The 16,197-nt window shown below is 31.8% G+C and overlaps 1 protein-coding gene across 1 annotated transcript in view; it reads left to right on the plus strand.

The window, feature by feature from the left end:
- LOC149426447 (very long chain fatty acid elongase AAEL008004-like) overlaps positions 1 to 16,197 on the plus strand; it is a 93,949-nt gene that overhangs the window by 8,297 nt on the left and 69,455 nt on the right. The gene's annotated exons all lie outside the window — the stretch shown is intronic.

The raw sequence follows: 16,197 nt of genomic DNA on the forward strand, positions 1-16,197 counted from the left end.
TTCTACTACTGCCAGGCGCCGTTTGGCTTAGGGCCTGCCTTGCAAGTACAGATAATGACTTCGCTGTTTTAGGTAGGTACTAACCAATATATGTATAAACAAATCTAAACTTATGAATACAAAATCAACCCGTTAAATCAAAGTTTTTTCACTACAATACATTTATTATAAAATATCTCTTAAACTTGGTTTGACTGAGTATTGAACCTTCCTACCCTTTAATTGGAGTCGACAGCTCTACCAAACTCGCCAAATGCCGATCGGGTATGACCGACATTTATTTCGTATGTTAACTCCTGTGTTTTTCATTCGATCTCTAAGAAATGCGTATATGTACGTGCGATTGCCAACAAAATTGATAAAATGCATTGTCATCGACAACGAGCCTAAATTTCAGCTTGATCGGATGCTGGGAAATGGGTTAATTTCCGCTTCCAAGCTATGCATTCATTCATTAGGTACTGAAAACAAAAGTGAAATTCAAATAAATGATTGTATTGCGATTAATTTTCTTCCTTATTTTCTTTAAAGTTTGGGTCAGTACTTTTAATGATTCCCCTTCTTGTCCCACCATCCTTGATGGCAGTGTTTTCAAGGTACCATACTTCAGACATCACCAATAATTATTGAGTTAAGCGAATTATTTCCACCTTGAGATCGCGTTGTCATTTTCATAAATATTACACAATGCCATTTTTAACGATCGTAGGAACTTAAAAGAAAAAATTGCGGGGTATAAATATATATACATTTGTGAGTAGCTACCTAGGACCTACCCACTCGTAGTTTTATTTGTATCACAATCAATTATTGATTAAATTCTGCATAATAGTATTATTTATTTATAAAAATCAAGACAACTAATTAATCACATTATCATTTTTATTACCAATCTTTCTTAGTAATTTTGTCATGTACTTATTTTCTTTGCGGTAAAACTGCTGATCAAATTCACACGTTCAAAATCACGACCTTTTTCTGATTTCTAAACATAGCTTATTACAAAAAACATGACTAAATGCCAAAAATGGGTTAGGAACCCAAGCTTTTCTATTAAAAATATTTGTAAGACCATGTTTATCGATGTTTTAACTCGATTTCCCTAAAGTTGTCTTCTTTACCGGTTTAGTTACGAACAAACTGGTACATTAGCAATCGAAAGTTTGGTAATCAATATTGTTCTGACCGTAGGACCGTATAATGATTACTGCTTACTCAATTTACGGTTAGCAAATTTAAAATTCCGGTATACTTTAGGTCAGATCTTCCTAAAACGCCAATGGTATTGAGAAATTTTGCTACACGGCAGCGTGATGGACATATTATTACAAAACCTTGATTTCAAATATGCGATTAATTATTCGACAATTTCACACGTGTCTGTGACCTATTGTGAGGTCAGTAAAATGTGAAAAAATATGGTTTGACATTTCCGAACAGCATTTTATAAGTCAATTAATTCTGTGAAATATTTACGTCATTTTGAAACGATTACAGATTTTGGCGTATATGTCTATAGCATTTAATTTTTAATTTTATTTTACTTCATTTTGTTAATAATATTGGGATACATTATGATCCATAGGATACATTATTAATTTTCAAAATTATTTCACTTGTTAATTTTTTACCACCTTAATTTATTTAAAAGCTATCTAGGCCTAAAAAATAGCAAAACAATGGTTTTAGAAGAGACACTGACTTCAATAAAAAGAAGAAATCTTCCACTCGTTCAACAATAGCTAAAACCGCAATTGATTCAAATGGAAAGTGTGCACTTTTACCGGGGCGATACTGAAAGTCTCTTTCACTCTGGATAAATAATCCTTGAAAGATTTTACTCCCTTATAAGATTTGAACAAATAGCATAAACGAGTTTCCTTGCGAATCTTATATTTGAACGGTAACTGGATAAATCATCACAATGATAACTCATCACATCTTTAAAAAGTTATGTAAAGTCATGGAAAGTGACAAAACAAAAACTTTCGGGTAACTTTTAACTTAACTTTCATAACTTAATGGGTTATGCAGGTTAGGTTAGGTTAGGTTAAAAAAAATTGTTTCATCGTTTCTAATGACTTTATATCACTTTTTAAAAGTGTGTTGAATTTTCACTGTGTTGAGTTATCATGGAACCATTTGAAGAGTGAAGTATAATTTAGTTTGAGATAAGGTAAGGCAAAGGGGGGTTCCCTTTGTCGAGAATTGTTTCTAAACGAAACTGTTTACTATAAATAAATAGTAGTATTTTACAATTATGTTGGTTTTTTACGACAATTTTGATTTTTTTATTTCGATGCCCACATATAAACATATTTACAAAATTCTGCAGATAAAGGACATCTGTTTCTTTAATAACAAAAAACCAATAGCTGATACTTATTTCAAATTTATTTTAGCAAAGCCTGGTCTAATGCAATATATAGGTTATGTTAGGTTTGCACAAACAAAACTAATCTATTAGAGGTCCGGTATATCAGTTGCTTTTAAGCTCGACTTGTTTGACTCTTATTTAGATAATCCGTATACAGATCGTCAGCATAGACATCAATAAAATTACACGTAATCGATGATTTTTATTAAAGGAAAGTGTTTCTTTTTACTTTGCTAAACCAAACTACGGCAATGTTTCAAAATGTTAACGATCGAAGTTTATTTTTACGCTGGTATAATTTACAAGTTGATTTTTGATAAAGTTCCCCAATTTAATCAGCATGGTGTTTTATGCGAGGACTAAATAGCAGTATTCATGAAATTATGACGAACTAACCGCCGAAAACAAGCCGTTCTAACATTAGAACTTTTAAAATCTCTCGTCGGTATATCTGGCTACATTGTTTTAGATTGAGTTTCTTCATTTATCAATTAATATTATCGACATTCCTAATCACTGAAGTCATGTTATTAATAGTGGGCAATTTACATAAATTTCAGTGATAATATGCAATTATTTACACATACCAAATTTGAAATGTGTCTCTGCTAAAAAGAACTACTTTAAATAAACGCCCGGGTCGCCGCACTGAAACTGATACTGGATCTTCGCGACTCGTCAAGGATTGAGCCGCAGATTTAGCCCGCTTAAATTTGAGCGAGGAATATCGAACGTATGGAGGATACGTATGTATATACGGACCAACTGATATACCCGGCCGTAGTCATCTCATCACCATTACTGAAATGGAATAGGCTTTGTAAAAACCCGACGGGACCTGTAACATAGATGTCAACTGTATACAGGGTGTATCGGCACGTACCCGACAAACTTTAACCAGCTATTCCTTAGCACATTTGGAGTAAAAAATGTTATGGGCACTTTGCTGTCCGGTAACATTTTTTTTTAATAAAAAATTTAGTATTCATATTTTCACCACATGTCACCAATGTTTTATCCTTTGTCAAAGTTTGAAAACCCGTCTGGAAATATTTTGTTCGAGTTTCGTTGAATAATGCACGTACGTACCTACGTTGGCGCGCTTTTACAATCACAACGAAATGGCATGGCACCATTCGTCTCATTTTTAACTACTATTATTTAGTGTGTACGAAAGAGCGAGGACACTTTTTGACACACTTGCTAATAACAGCTGTTGGACACGAGAAACAATGCAAATGACAGTGACGGAGTGTGGATTTTTTTATTTATTTTTTGTTTTTAATGGAAAAAAATGTTACCGGACAGCAAAGTGCCGATAACATTTTTTACTCAAAATGTGCTGAGGAATAGCTGGCTAAAGTTTGTCGGGTACTTGCCGATACACCCTGTATATTACTTCCAAGATAAGGGTTTCAACAAGTTTAATTTTTTCTTTTAAATATTCAATAGTAATATTATTAAATTTACAAACAAAAACATTTTGTTCTGTTCTAAACTCAACTCGTCATCTCAACTAGTTCTGTTGTTTAATTATTATTATTCGTGACAGCTGTTTCGCCCTCTAAAGGCATTATCAAACTGTCCAAACTGTAAAAACTGTCAAATGCCTTTAGGGGGAGAAACAGCTGTCACTCTTAATAATAATTAAACAGCAGATATTGTTTAGTAATAAAAATTGTTTTTTGTAAATTTAATAATGAATATATAAACAAAAATTAAAATGCAGTTCTAAAAATTAAACATGAAAACAATAAATAATAAAGTTGTTTCGTGCAAGCTTTATATGGAAATACTCTCAATATGCAAATAATAAATACATTTTTTTCCTGTTTATCAAATTATAATGATTTTAGTTCTGCATAATATTCGCACATAAATGTCAAATTCTTTTTCTTCGCTACTTTTCGCAAATCTTTGACACAACTAGTTTTATCTTAACTCAGACACTTATGTACAAATAATATTGTTGACATACGAGCATTAGATTTTAAGTTCATTAGGTAATAGAAGACGTGCCTTTATTTGTTGTTAAATATTGAGTACAAAATTTGTACAAAAATATCAAAGATCCATTGTATTTATTTTAGCGTTCCATGAGTTTTAATCTTAACTTCAAAGCATCTGTTTAAGGTTCATAAATACATTTACATATTTTTCACAATTATGACGTACTAGGACACACCCGTGCAATTTGTAAAGTTGAAAGATTGATCCCTTCTTTACAGATACTCTACTGTTTATTTACAGCAGAAACTCGTTTATGTAAAATTAAATTAATACATTTTTTTAGTCAAAACAAAATGTTAATGTATTTTCTACGCTGACACCAAATTATTGTAAGAACGGGGGGACATAAATTTATTATATGTTCTGAAAATAACAAAAATCATGTATTTTTGAATGTTGCTGCACAACCGGAATTATATTTTTTAATTCTATGCATTAGTCCCGCCGTTAGTCACATAATATTATGACCTATAATTCAAATTTTTTGAAAATCTGTTTCAGGGCACGTCAACTTTTTAGCCATTGTCTCGTATTTTCATAAAAAGTGCACAAAAGCTTTAAATAGTAGAACCGAGTACTTACGATAAAAATGTGTATCAATTTAATATCATGAAAAAACCACTATAATATTGCAGGTAATAAATGAGTCTCTTTTATAATAAATACAATTGTAATATCTGAATTATATAAATTATTTTACCAATTTGTTTAAAAATATTGATTAAGTAGCGTTTAGTATAAATCTACTCAAAAAAATTTTCAAACCAACTCAACTCAGGCACAACTCCAATTCGGCGAATGTCGTCAGACTTGAAAAAATTAGAGACGGAGGAGATGAGCGAGAGAAAGGTTTTAAAGTTATTGGATATTCTGGCCCATTTGGATACTAAATGTAAAGAGTCATCTCACGCAATTTTAAACTGTGAACTCTCACTAGAACGGTAATGAATATTGAGAGTATGTTATTATTTGACCACCTACCTACGAATGGTAAAATTATTTATCCTTATCAGAATTTTAATATTGATTTGTATAGCGCCGTTTTTGTTCAAAATCACCTCAAGGGCGCACCGACGACCTCCTGCTTTAGAGCTCAGGATCTCGCCACCCGGTTATCAAGTAGGTCGCAGTGTGTTGGTTTTAGTAAAACATGTTTGTACAGACTGTTTAATATTATTTATTTAATGGTAAAATCTTCTGACAAATAAATAGGATTACGCTGTGAAACTACTCACACTGCTCTTCAAGTGTCACTTGAACCTACTTATTTCACATCACTTAACTAGAGTTATTGGCGAAGGATGACCAACACTCAACAGATTAAATGTATTCACTTTCATCACTTGTTTAACATTATATGTATTTCCTGAATTATTACAAAATTTAATTTTCAGGGTACTGCCTAGATATACTCTTTACCAGTCTTATAAATCAACTTAAATCAAATCAAAATATTTACAAAATTAATGCTTTAATAATTTTAAATAACCTTAGACACACAAAGCTTTTAAAATTGTCACGGATCGACACAGAATCGACCTACATCTAGAACGGAATATTAAATTTAAATGAAGCTCCTATGTTAAGTCGAAAACAACTTTTCCTAACAGTAGGTAAGTAATACATCAAGATTAAAAATGTCAGATTTAATGGAATGTTAAAATAATTTATGATTGTATCATTGTCGTTACATTTAGTCACAGGCTGCAAATTCGTTTAATCTTGAGTTTCTTGTTTGGACAAGCGTTGATGTTTTAAAATTAGTTGGTACTTCTCTACGGTAAAATAATAATAAAAAACCAACCGTCGAGTAGCGAAAAAAATAAAAATGAATAATACAACTAAGATATGATTGTCGTTACGTTTTGTTTATTGGAAATTAGAATATTATTTTAATAACATTTACAAATGTCATTCATATTTTTTAAATTACCTGTTATTCTAAGTTATACAATAATGTGTGCATAAAAGAAAACCTGTCAATAATTAATATGTGACAAGACTAAACTATTTAAAAAAAATCTTTTCATGAATTCAACCTTTTATTCCTGTCCTATTCAATTTGGGAGGTGGGTTTGGGTATCGCTGCCCCGGGAACCATTTATTGGATAACCAACACCTCTGCCGTAGGTCATCCAAAGTAGTGCGTTGCGTTTGGTGATTTAGCAGGGGGTGAGGTGTTCAGAATGCACCTGCCCACCAGCTACTTGGCGTGCCAGATCGAGAGAGGCTGGTTTTGGGAGACTCTTGACTCACCAGGTGATCTCACAGACCCATCGCCTTGCTCCGTAATAGGAGGGATAAGTTCATATGTCCGTCCCTCCTAGACGTGCCGATTCCTAGATTCCTACTCAAACCTTATGCCTTTTACCTTCCCAGAACTCTCTCTCTCCTTCCTTCCCATAAAAAAGACCCTCCACACAATCCCAAAAGATGACATAGCCCCTGATGCCTCCTGTGTAGGATTAATGTAAAAAAAGTCCTGGCTAGCCATAAATACACTACAACGCCAAAAATATATATTTTCTCCATATCCCTCTGGCTCTAGTGTTCTATATAGCCAGCTCGTGTGATTGTGGGTCAGGGGATACTCTGGACTCTGTGCCACAATTTCTTTGAATGACTAATTTCTAAACTTCATGCTTGATTTTGAATTGAACCCCATACCAGCATTCATTGCCTTATAAGTCTCAACATCTCTAAATTAAAAATTTATCTGTAAAAAATGGCTTCAAAAATTGAAAATTATTTTTTAATAAAATCACGGACAAGATCGACCCTAATAAATAAAACTCATTTAAAAAAAATAGGTGAAAATTTTAATTCTGAAGTAGGTAGCAAAAAAATTTCCTAGATTTTCGTTAGTTAAGAGCTCAAGTTATAATTATTTTTCGAATTCAAACTCATAATACGAAGTAATTCGTAAGAAAATAATTTCTAACTTTAAAGGATTATATCAAAGAACGCCCTCACTATTGTTTAGGAAAATTGTAATGTGTAGGTTATTGGCACTCTTACATTCAGACACAAAGGTTGGAAGTTCAAACCCGTTTTGTTGGGTTCAGGTAAATCATTTGAGGTCAGGGTCATGTGATGCACAAGTCGTGTCGTTTTTTTTATTTCAATTTTTCAATATGGCACCGTTTTTCAAAACATGTTTTTTATCGGTGTTGGTCGTTTATTATTTTGTGTGTATTTACTTATACGCTTTGTAAGCTTCTTAATGAAGTAACTAGTAAAGCTTCTTACTTCTATGATATATTACTAAAAATTCTTTTGAAGTAAAGGTTTACCATAAAAAACTATTTAAATTTGAATTCCAGCTTGGTAAATTAACTACACGACACGTTAATTTTTAATTAATAGTGAACATCTATCACAATTAGGAAGGTATTTAAGAAAACAATTTAACAATTTCATTACGCTCATATTTTATAGTAGTTAAATGTTGTCTTTATGATTTCTTCTTCAATAATTGCAAAATCACTTTGTGGCGTCATTTTTATTTAAATAAAATAAATAACTTTGTAAAAAAAAATATATAAACAAGAAACCAATGTGTTCGTTTTTTTTATTATGCGTTTATCTTGAGGAATGGTTTGATTTTGAAACATGACGATCCTTTTTATTATATAATGGTGTTAATTTTTTGTTAATTTTAAATATTCTTAATAATTACCCATGTACATGCATCGTGTAGAAAACTGTCGGAAATATTTATATTATATTACGAAGAAACCGTTGGTTTTAAAATGTGTCTATTATTTTTATTAAATATACAAAGTGAATTATTTTATTAAGATTAAAATTGTCGACACAAAGTGAATTTGTAATTTATGAGGAAATTATTATTAACACTTAAAAAGTTAATCTATAAACCAGTAGCGGCTCGTGACTTTTGGGTGTACTAGAGTGCTAATATTACGGCCAAACTGAAACTTCCTGAAAATTTTGAATTCGAAAAAGTCGAATTTTGGAAAAAAAAATCTTTCTGGACTAAACGTCATCAATAAGGTCGAATTTGTCAAACCTAGCACCCTATTACACTAAAAAGTCACGAGCCGTTACTGCTATAAACACAGAAAAATAAATAAAAATCGACAACTTATTATTTGCTTACTTGCTGAAGTCTCCGGCCTTGTCCGGGATTTTTTGGAACTCCGCGCGGAGTTTTTCAAAATCAGTTATAAACAGTCCTCTTATTTTGAACGTCGTGTACAAAATTCATTATTTAAGTATTAACATTCTGCTTTAAAGGGTGGAAAAAGGGGATGGCGTGGTTTTTGTAAATCCCATATAGATAGTGACTTTCCTCTTGTTTTGAAGGTCAAATGTGCAAAATTTCATCAATCTTGGAATAAAGCTGTAGATATGGATAAAAATCACAGACTCTCTTCTTTAGATACAGATAGTAGATTTTAGATATTTTGCGTTCGTGGTGATGTATTCACTATCATCGCAACATGTGCGCCAGATTCAGAGAGTGTTTTAAACGAAGATTATCATCATTAATTGGAATGCATCAAAATAATCACAAATATTCAGAAGTAGGTACCTATATAAACTGACAGCAAAATAATACCAAAATGGATATACGAGTAGGTATTAGAATAATAATTAAACACAACACGTGGATTCATGTTGATGTTATTTTACGACCTGGCATCTATTTACGCTTATTTTTTTCCTTTATTCGTAAAATATATTTGTATACAGTTTTTTACATGCTTTTCGACTACCACACTAGACACACGTCCGTATTATGGTAGTTGATTCCTTAGTTCAATCACAACACGTTAATGTGATTTGTAAATACAAATTACCATGAAATTATTGTAATTGATTAAATTAATTAATTAAATTATACATTTATTATTTCTATGTGTTATCCTGGAATTGATAAATATAAGAATATGTTTATAAATATGTCCAAGGTATGTAGGTATTACCAACCTAACTGTACAGGGCAAGTCCATGTGACACTATTGGCAGATACAAGGCAAATTTTGTACTATTAACCATGTGACACTATTGGCAGACACAATGCAAGTACTGTACGTATTAACCATGTGACACTATTGGCAGACGCAATGCAATATTGTACGTATTAACCATGTGACACTATTGGCAAACACAATACAAGTATTGTACGTATTAACCATGTGACACTATTGGCAGACACAATGCAAGTATTGTACGTATTAAAAATTTCCACAGAGTGAAATATGCTCCCAGTATCGCCCTGGTGTGAGACCACCATTCAGAATTGAAACGTTTGCTTGAAATGGCTTTAGCTGTATTTGGTGACCAGATATGAATAATCAGGTACTCCCCCACCTTTATCTTTCCCATCTCTATCCCCTCCCCACTACTTTCACCCTCGCAATATACCCCAATATAGTCTCACTGGCTAAAGAGTTAGGAGCAGTTGGGACCCTTGTGCGGTATACACATTAAAAAAATGTGATTATTGTCGTATTACAAAATAAGTACTTAGGTATAATGCGATTCCTCCGACTCAATTATAATTTTTAATTTTTTAACAGCGGTTGTTGCAACATATGCTTAATTTTAAATTTAAATACATAAAAGAAAATCGTTGAATGTTTATTAAACCATTCCAATTATATATAATAAGTACGAGTAGGTATGTAATAACGCAGAAAGTACAATGTGTTCAATCAAAATTTCTGTCCTTACCCCAAAAAAATGAAGCCACCAATATATAATTTGTGTAATACTTACTTAACCATCCAATTAATTAATTTACCTCCGGTAAAATTGAGATCACATTTCCACCGAAGCAGGTTTATAAAATATTCTTGAGGCGAAACAAAGTGTACATTAAAGTTGTGAAATAAAGAGATAAATTACGCCCATTGATTTTTTTTAATCACCGCATTTCAATATTTTTGAATAATCACCGCATTCCAATATTTTTGAGGCATCGCTTTTAAATCTGTGATTATGGGTAATTTGATTTACTACGTGCAATCATCACATACTTATTTACGATTATCTGAGACACTATGGTAAATGCACTAGCTTCATGATGTTTCGAAAATTTGAAATAACGGCGTTTGATATACCTATAAATATTGTTCAATAATGTTCAGAGTCGCAACTGCTCCCATCCGTCTGGAGCCAGTGAGACTAAGGCATCCCTAACTGGGGTATGTTGTGAGGCTCAAGGTCAATACATAGGGAGGGGATGGAAATGGGAAGGAGGAAGGTGGGGAACTACCTGACTATTCAGATCTGGTCATCGAGCGTAGCTAAAGCCATTTCACGCAACATTCAATTCTAAATAGTGGTCTTACACCAGGGCGATACTGAGAGTATCTTCCACTCTGGGGCAAGTATACTATATGTATATTATTTTAAATGAATAGGTAAATTGTCAAGTATAACATTTCAATAAAATTTACTCGAGCACGTAGGACACGTTGACAAAAGAATTAGTGCTAATAATAATAATAATAATTCGATAATTTATATAGCGCCGTTTTTGTGAAAAATCGCCTCTGTGGAGCTGTACTAGTTATAGTTGCCGTGTTGTGAAGCAAAGTTAAAATATTTTTGCATGATAAATACAGCAATTATCATATCATTATGATAATTATTCGATTGTTTTTACGTAAATTCGATAACTGTTATTATAATTTAGCATAATTGCTAGCGTTATACACTTCGACCAAGTGTATAACGCTAGCAAATGAATTTCCAAATGTATTTATAGGTAATTGGTCGTCCTGTTTTAACTCAACCATTTGGAATTTCATCTTTCTGTAAATTTGATTGTTACATTCCGGTTCCGGTTTCAATATGGTAGATGCGTATATGAATTAATAGATTTAAGGTACGTTAATTAGTGGTTTAACTAAACTAGTTCCGGTGAACTTAATTTATCGACCGTTCAAAGAGCTATTTCATTCGTACATACGTATTTTTCGAATGTGTATCTTTTTCAGAGAATATAACGTGGCTAATGCCATTGGGTAATTTGTTTTTTTGAAAGGCAATGATCCAGAGGCAAGCATATATTTTTTTTAATACTTTCAGTTCCACAAATCCCAAATTAGCCCTAATTTTTCACGGGTCTGCGCTAGTAAAATAAAATTAAATTGAAACTTTTATTTCAGTGCTATCAGGTTTTGCCACGTATTCGAAAAACGTCAATTTACAACGTTTTTGCAAATTTATTTGTGCAGCTCTTCGCCCGTTTTGTAAAAACAAAACGACCCAGAACTCACCAAATGCATCTCTGATGAGCAAAGTAGGAATTTTTAAAACCAGCCATTTTTACCGCCCAAAGTCCCAAATTAATGAAATCGATATCGATTGATCGATCGCATATTCATTGATTTAAAGCTATACTTGTTTGGAATATCGAGCTTAGCGTGGCTTGGAACATAATCCATATATAGGTCGGAAGCCTAGACATTAGTAATATTACACGTGTTATCTTTGATTTTAATAGACGAATGTTCTTAATTTTTCTATGAAAAAACCTAATTACTATCGACGTGAGTGGTACATCCATGCTCTCTACTCTCTACTGTCATTTACCGAGAGCCTTTGAAATTTCACACGTTTTAGGCGGGCTACGATCTCCACTTCAATCAGTATGGTAAATATGCAAGGAAACTAATTTTAAATAGTGTTTGTTTTGCTGGAGTCAATGCACTATTCATGAAAGTATGACTAACAAACCGCTGAAAAAACTGTTCTGGCGTTGAAAAATTCCTCTTATAATGCCTTACCCGACTGTTTATCTATGTTATATTTTTATCAATTAAAAACGTCAAAATCCCTTATCGCTTGACGAATATAACAGTTCATATTGATAAAATTATGCAAGTTACATATATTTCGGTGAGATGGAAGAACGCAATTACTCACGTAAACGTCATATTTGACATTTGTTACTGCTTGCACCTTGGTGTCTAAAAAAGGGAACTATTCTGCGGGTTACCAATGCTAAAGCGGCCGATTTAGCCAGCTTGATTTCGATCGAGGAATGTCTCATATGGCGAAGATACAGTCTGACTGTTATACCGGGCCGCAGATAATTAAAACAAAAATTCTTGAATTCATATACGATGACAGGATGACAGATCATCGTTTTAATATTATAATTTTATGTTGTAAATTGGCGAATAACTTTCTTGACTGCTTGTTACGCATTGTATGATAACTCCCGTTATTAGAGCTTTGTGATGAAGTATTTTGATTAACATAATATAAAATATACTTTCAAAATCTGTAATACGGGTCTTTTATCTTGACTATACTGTCAACTAACCTATGGTCAGTAGATTTGCAGGAGAGCTAGTGATTACAAAAAATGATAAATGTACCTGTCATTTTATTTTGACAATCTGTTCACATCGACAGTGTCTCAAATTCTCACAATAAGTTTTACACATAAATTAGATGCCAATTTAGAAAATTCTTAAAACTCGTAGATGTGTCTCCCATGGAAAAAAGTTTAAGTCGTAGATACCTACCTATTAATTAATGACCTTGAACGAGATCCGGCGCCGAGTGCGTTTCAATTTCCGCTAACCCAAGTCCCTCTCGCCTTTGGATTGTACTAACCATAAATAAACCACTCACGTACATACTTGAAAATTTACGGGACAGTTTGAATTCTTGACAAACCTGTTTCAATTTGAAAATCACAATGATTTCTGTTAACAATTTTTATATTATAGGTAGGTACTTTATGCTTGTCTCAATTCTTTACACAATCAGTACCAATTTTGAAAATGACACTTAAATTGAAAGAAAATATGAGTTCATTGTACAAGAGTTACGCAGGACTCACAGACAACCGAAATTAGTATTTGGTATTTGCTTTGGTAAATACTTTTATCTTTTTTTTTCAATTGATACCCAAGATGGAAAGTGAATGGGAAGATTTGTTTATTGCATATTTAGAAAGCGATTCTTCTTCTTCTATTCCGAGTTTTTTATTACCCAATTTGTGTAAATACTATATAATTAAAACCTCTCAGTGGGAAAGCGGTGGGATGGTAAAGATAGTGGACCTCTCCAGAAAATGGGAGTTCACGAACCCTATCAAAATCCGTTGTGTAGTTTAGATGAACTAAGCGCACAAAAAAACAGACGCGGATAGCGACTTTATTTTAGTATGATAGAGATTGTTCCTCACGACCTAAAACCAAAAAAAAAAAAACTGAAAATATAATTTTTTAAGCACAGTCTAACCTACATTAAACATCACCTCACTTACACAGGTTTAAAATTGACTTTTCCACCTTTTTCGTCGAATCGAACCAGTAACCTTGATATCAAAGGAAAATTTGTAGAATAAACACGAATAATGCCTATTTTACTGTTTTAAAATAAATAAATAAATAATTTTTCTGTTATAAAAATATAATTTGCAATGAAATGTGATGACAATCGCGGAATAATTAAATTCAAATTAAAATCCGATAATAATGATATGATAACTAGTATAGTAATGGGTATTTGTATAGTTGATGGTATGCAGGTATCCGACTACTATACTATTATCATTATTGACGGACTTTGTAACGTTTTTCCACTTAAACTAATACAATATATTCATAATAATATGTAAGATCAATATGTATCACTTAGTAAAAGAATGTGCTCCGTAAACGAAAAAAAAATCATTCTTGCAAGAATGCTGTTGACATTCTGTAACTGTGTTCACACGTAGTACCTCCAACATCGTAAAACGTTGAGGCACATCTGCATCTCTAAAAAAAACTACTCAAGTCCAAAAAAATGGAATAAAACAGTAAAATTTTCATTGAAAATATATTTTCACAAAACTTAAAAAAAAAATTATCCATGTCTGTTAATAGTTTAATAATGACTTTCCCATGATCTTCGAGATGACCATAAATAATAATATGTAAAATATTTATATACATTTGTATACACATCATAAATTTATTTATAAAAAAACTTTTTTGCATAAATTAAATAAAGATAAGTTATCGACTGTATAATTAAAAATTTTATGTTCGTAAGTTTTTGTGTATGTGCAGTAAAATAAGTTTATAAGCATTGTTTTATTGTAAAAACGTGAATAGTTCTATCGTTATTAAAAAATTTAAATGTATATATGAAGTTTTTTATCAAACTGGAATTTTGATTTTATGTGGATAGTTTAATACTAATTTAATTATGTTTTTAAAAATAATTATTTAATTCTTATTTGATAACAAAGATATGGTAATAACGCTAAATTCGCGGAATCCTAAATGCGTTTTTTCAACTGTGAACAACTGCTACCAAATTTATCCTGTCGTGAAAATCGTTCAATTTCTGTGTCAAAATATCAATCAGAACAATCATTATTTTGGCTGCCTGCGGTATGTATGTGATACTAATAAGTTCGTTTTATGTAAAATCGACAGTAAAAAATTAAGAACAAAACAAAAACCTTAATAATATTTCGACCCTCCCGATTTCGGTTGTCGATGAATTTTTATTTTTATTTTTCTCAAATTGCCTGGAGATTGAGATTGTTTAATAGTTTAAGTCATAAATATCACGCATAGTTTGTTGATTCTCTGTTACGATTCAGTTGTTATGTTGTTAACTAGCTAAATATCCTTTGGACGAGATCCTGCTTGGCTTAAACACGTTATCAAGGACAGTGGGAAGATAGCGTGCGTAAAAAACCAACTCAGAAATCGTAGCTTCAGGTACACACATAATACGATTGTAGCAGTAGGGCAATTTAGGCTCGGGGGAGGGGGGAGGGGGGGCGGGGGGCCACGAATATGTTTACTATAGGTTGAGACAACCTATAATTAATATCTACTACAAAACATTTATATCTAATCGAATTCTTTTCTAATCGAAGTTTTTTAGGCAAAAATATTTTTTATGGTAATAGCAAAAATTATAACTTTATGAAAATGAAAAACTTTGCGTATCTCTACACCACCAATTGATCAAAATAATCGTTTCTTCATCAGGATACAACGTCTACTGAATATAATATTATCCTGATGACGAAATTTTTGGTTTTGTAATATTATTGCCGTGAATTATTTTGATAAAATAGTGGTGTAGAGATACACAAAGCGTTTTTTTTTTTTTTTTTTTTGCATCAATAATTTATTTATTTATTCAGTTATTTATTCATTTTTTGGAAATCAACAGTTTACATTTTTACAGATTGTACATAAGTAAAATAGCCAAAATAAAACCAATTACGGATTTCCTCCTTGTGACTTTACGTAAGACAGCATTAGAAGAAATAATTAAATTTATGAGAAATGTGAAGTTATAATTATATAAAATAAAAGAATTGTATAAAATAATAGAACAAAATAATACAACAAAAATAACAAAAATAAAGGAGAAAAAAAAACTAAAATTTATATAAAATAAAAGATTATCGATAAATTGGTAACCATAAGAATACAAACAATATTGTGCATATAAATCATATCATAACCATAACCATAAGAAGACAATTGTGCATGTAAATCATACCATAACAGGATTATAAATATATAAATACTAGAAATATAAACATCAGAAACATCAATTCAAGAAACATCAGTGAAATACTCTTTTAAGGTCATTTTATATTTAGTAAATAAATATGGTACATGGTACGGTACATATGGTTTTACTTTCACTAAATTAAAAAGACGCCACAAAGTGAATTTGAAATTACTGAAATAAAAGTTTTGGTCCGTCTTTATCTACTATTTTTTTCCTCCTTGCTCATCTTTCCCCTACGCTCAGGGGCCCAAAGGCTCTGCCCCTTCCACCCCAGTATACCATGG

This window comes from Hesperophylax consimilis, chromosome 1, assembly GCF_061612785.1.
Source record: "Hesperophylax consimilis isolate HC1 chromosome 1, BYU_Hcon_1.0, whole genome shotgun sequence".
NCBI lineage: Eukaryota > Metazoa > Arthropoda > Insecta > Trichoptera > Limnephilidae > Hesperophylax > Hesperophylax consimilis.